Here is a 5057-nt window from a genome sequence, read left to right as displayed (position 1 = left end):
TCCATCACACCCTTGAGAGTCTTTTCTTTAGTCGGGTAAGTCTTGCTGAGTAATTCCATACTCAGGGTTTTATTCCCTGTTGTTTTTCAGGTTATAGTTTTGTGCTGCTGTGATGGTGTTAAGTGCCGGTGGGCTCGGCCTTCTTATATAAGTATACCCCGTCTTTACCTTCTTATTGAGGATGGTCACTTGAGCTAGCATATATTTCAAACTTATAAATAATTTATACAATTTAAAGTTATTTCTTTGAATCACCTTTGTAATCACTCCGATCATACAAAGTAAAATTTTTGTAACTTGTAAAATTTGGTAATAAGATTTCCGCTGCAAAGATGTTGATGTGTGTGATTTGTGTTTACTTAATCCCGTGATTCTGGTTGTAAGTGGTTTATCCGATGTCCTTGGGGCAATCGGACGGATCCTGTTAAGTTATTTAGTGCACATGCATAGCTGTCTGAGGTCTCACCTAAAAACAACGAAGGGATAAACCCTGAGTATGGAATTACTCAGCAAGTCTTACCCGACTAAGGAAAAGACTCTCAAGGGTATGCTGGCTTAAGGGAGTCAAGGTAAGGCTTTTCAATAATCAAAGACTCTGTTTTGCAGAAATGCTTACTAAAGTGGATCCTTAAAATCCAATTTTATTTGTCAAGTTAAGTACAATTACCTGCAACTAGAGTTCTTTCTACCCTAGTTCAATCACTGGTCCTGCACTAGCCAATTTCTTAACAAAAACCCATCATCTTTAGTGGAATGCTACGTGTAAGTCAGTGGCCAAGTCTCCATAACCGCGGAGGTACGGCGATCCGAATCGATTATACTCAGCTGAGGATCTCTGATCACACGACATATATAGCACTTAACCCTTGCATATGTCAACCCACCACCGGGGTTCTTAAGACCAGATCAGGTTCACGCAAACCGAGAGCACAGATACACCACCGTCCAGCCTCTTGCCACGGAGGGTACACGCTACTCTCGCCACCGCTCCACGCCCATTTCGTGTTATCTTATTCTGGCCTTAGTCTGCCCGAGGCAAGGCTTACCCATGACGATGCATGTGACCAGTTAAAGGGTCCTCGGTCAGCAGGCCTACATCGACAAGGTCCTTAATCGACTCAGACAGAGACACTACACCGAGACTCTCTTCTCGTGCAAGTCACCCGCCCGGTCTCAGCTTAATCTTTTCAACCCAAAAACTTGGTACCTGGCAGAGGTACATCTTTTCCGATGTTGAATCCATCATGGCCATGATGGATCCACCATCAAATTTTATTTTCAAAAACAACCCTCCCACTTTGCCAAACATCTTTTGTAAAACAAATCCTTTTGTTTTTCTAAAGCGATACTAAGCATAGTAAAACCTTTTTGAAAAAACAGGGTTTCAAGGAAGGTAATCGAGTTCAAGGAAGGTAATGCAGGAATTGTTTAAGCATTCAACTCCTATCACCTAATGCAGCAAGCAAGTGAGAAAGATTTTAAAAACATCAAGGAAGGTGGCAAATGCACCGGGGCTTGCCTTCGTTATCAGGTGAGTCTGGCTCAGATCCACAAATATCAAAGTAGAAGCAGTTTCCTGCCTGAGAATCCGAGGGTGGTGGTGTCTTTTCTTCAGTGACTTCCACTTCTTCTTCGCGTTCTAACATAACCATATATATACATATATAAGAATGAATGCCATGTAATGCTCATGAGAGTGCGAAGATAATAAAGATTTATTATCTAAGTCTTGAATACAACTTTCCTTCACGGAACTCCGAGAACTTATGGTTTCCGGAGTCAGTAAAGGAGTTCAAAGGCAGGGGTGGGGTTTTGGGTTCTAGTTATCAAACATGGTCCAAATCAATTCAAACTCTACCCATGGCTCCTAACTAATGTGTAGAGCTTATGTAAAAAGTTTGAGCATTTTTGGGATTATTATCTATTTTCTAAAATTCCAGAACTATTTCTTTGAGCTATTTTAAATGCCCTAAAATTCCCTGTTTAAACTAAAAATCATGAAACTATTTTTATTAAATTCTAGTGAAAATAAGAAACCTAGGAAAATTGGTTTCACAATTTTAGGATTTTTCTATATTTTTCCATGGATTTCTAAAGTTATTCTGAAAAAGAAAAGGAGAAAGAGTGAATAGTGTTGGGCTGATTCTAGCCCAGTCGGCCCAGACCCAGGCAGAAACGTGCCCGCGCGCGCGCCCGCGCTGGCCGTTTTGCACAGAGGACCCCGGGTTTTTGGTTAACTGGAAATAAGTTCTTTTACTATTCCTACGTGTCGCTGACGGTTTACATAAAGCCCCATTCGACTTCTATTTCTTCGCACGGCCAAGTCCACGACGGCGCTCCGCACGGGAAGCTTAACTCCGGCGAGCTAGACCGGCCGGAGGGGACCAAGACCGGCTCTAGTCTTCGGTTTACCCCAAAATCTACCCCAGAGAGGCATTTGCCCTCATTCAATTTCAGAATTGGAGCTCTACAACCCTCTGCCCATAGTGACAGCGGAAAAACTTAAAGGAGTCACGTGTTCCAAGTGATTCATGGCGGTATAAGCCAATTAAAGGGGTCGGGAAGCATCACGGGTACCTGAGGATACTCAATTGAGGGATCTGAGGGCGTGAGTTGGCTTGAATTGCACTGGCTGCGGTAAGGCTAGTTCACGGTGGCGAAAAGTCAATTTGGGGGAAGTTGGAAATTGGGACTCACTGGCGATCGACTGAGGACGATTCTTGGTGGCTGGGTGCTGGATGACTTAGCGGAGCTGGTGGAGGGCTCAATTTATAGGGCTCTTCGGCGGTGACCGTGAATTTGGGCGTTGATGTGCGGCGGTCGGAAGTGAGGAAGAACGCTGGTGCAGTGAACACGTGTTCATCGTCGTGGCAGTAACTTCGGTGGTCGACAGCGAGTTTAGAGGGAGTCACGACGATGCGGTGGCGCGGTTAGGACACGCGGTGGACAACGGCGATGGCATGACGATGGTGAGCAGTTTTACCCGCGGGCGGTGAGCCAGGGGAGGAGTACCGCGGCTGACCGGGGTGGCTTCCAGCTTGACGGCGGCGAAGATCTTTCTACCTGAAGCGTTATCCAACCCAGCCGAGCACAAATCGCGATGGCAATGGCACGAATCGCGGCGGCAGGTCACCGGCGGTGATAATAGCTGCGCTGGCGATCTGATCTCCCTGGTAGCACTGTACCATGGCGAGTGCTCCATCAGACAACCTGACAGAGCAACTTTAGGTCCTATTTTCTCCAGTTTTTCTATGGTACCAAGTCCAAATCTCTGCAGCAATAGTGGAGTGCTATAAACCAGCTACAACTTTGCTATGGCAACCCGAGGTAGATTTCCACTGGATCATGCTCGAATTTAGGCTTGAAGTTGATGTCAGTTCACTGTTAGTCTGAAAATTCAGATCAAATCAGCCTGACAGCCAAAGTTTGAGCATGATTATCTCTAAATTTCTCACAAGAACATGGCTTGCCCATTTCAGCAAAATTGTTCTCCTTTGTTTGCTTTACAACATTGATGTGGTGACCTAGGGCAAAGATCCTATATTTTAAAAGTTACAAGGCTCCAAAGTTGAGCCAATATCACTGAAAATGAGACCTAGACTATTAAGGACTTAAGAGGTGAGTTTTGCAAATAAGCCCAAAACTTAGGGTTTAACTTGCAAATTCACATATGAGTGACCCAAATGACTCAAGATACTTATTTGACTTGGTTTTTGCACTTTAGTCCAAAAGTGGACTAATTTTGCACATAGGTCCCTAGGGTTTGGTTTTAGGGTTTTCCAGGGTTCTAATGGGGATTTTTGGTATCCTAGGGGTATAATTGTGATTCAACTTTGTTTTGGGGACATTTTATAACTATTTCCCTAAAGCCTTTAGGTTTTCTCAATTTGGGTTAGGTCTTACCCCTTTAATCCCTATTTAGGGTTGAGTTCCCTATCCAGGGTCTTGTTTGCAAAACACCAAAACAATACAACTTGTTTGAAATTTTTACCTAGTAAATGCACTCTAGGTGTGTCAAACATATGCAATGCCAATGCTTATGATGTCATGCTCAAGTTTTAGTTACAGTAACACCAGGGGTGTTACATCCTTCCCCCCATAAAAGAATCTCGTCCGAGATTAAAAGTCCTAGGGTAAGTAATGGAAAAGGAAATGTGTCACATTTTTATTTCCTTATTTCTGGTACAAGGCAGGGGTGATGTGGGGGTCACTTCTTTATTACAACACTAAATATACTTTACAAATTACATGAGGCTAAAAAGCCTGGGAAATTCTTATCTAAAAAGTCTTGAGTTTCCCATGTAGCCTCATCTTCGGAATGTTGGTTCCACTGTATCTTATAGAACTTGATAGTTTTTCTTCGGATAACCCTGTCCTTTTGATCCAAGACTCGAATAGGGTGCTCAGAGTATGTCAAATCCGGTTCAAGGACAACATTTGTTACTTCAATGGTTCGATCGGGAACCCGAAGACACTTCTTCAATTGTGACACATGGAACACATTATGTATAGCAGACAAAGTTTCGGGGAGTTGCAGTCGATACGCCACTGGTCTGCATTGCTCAAGTACCAGGAATGGACCAATGTACCTAGGTGCAAGCTTTCCTTTAACCCCGAAACGGGATACCCCCTTCATTGGTGAAACTTTCGGGTAGACATAGTCCCCTTCATGAAAATACAAGGGCATTCGCCGTTTGTCTGCATAACCCTTCTGACGAGCTTGTGCTTTCTTCATATTATGAATAATTTTCTGAACCTTTTCCTCGGCCTCCTTCACCATATCAGGCCTAAAGAAGTACCTTTCCCCAGGTTCAGACCAATTTAGCAGAGTACGACATCGTCGTCCATACAAAGCTTCAAAGGGTGCCATCTTGATGCTTTCTTGATAGCTATTATTATATGAAAACTCCGCTAAGGGCAAACATTCATCCCATTTCTGTGAGAAGTCCAGAACACATGCTCGCAACATATCTTCGAGTATTTGATTAACCCTCTCAGTCTGTCCACTCATTTGGGGATGATAGGCTGAACTGTGGAGCAGCTTGGTACCCAGGGAT

The sequence above is a fragment of the Zea mays genome, chromosome 9 (genome assembly GCF_902167145.1).
Source record: "Zea mays cultivar B73 chromosome 9, Zm-B73-REFERENCE-NAM-5.0, whole genome shotgun sequence".
Classification (NCBI taxonomy): Eukaryota; Viridiplantae; Streptophyta; class Magnoliopsida; order Poales; family Poaceae; genus Zea; species Zea mays.
The sequence above is the reverse complement of the archived record's forward strand: the minus strand, read 5'-3'. Positions refer to the sequence as shown.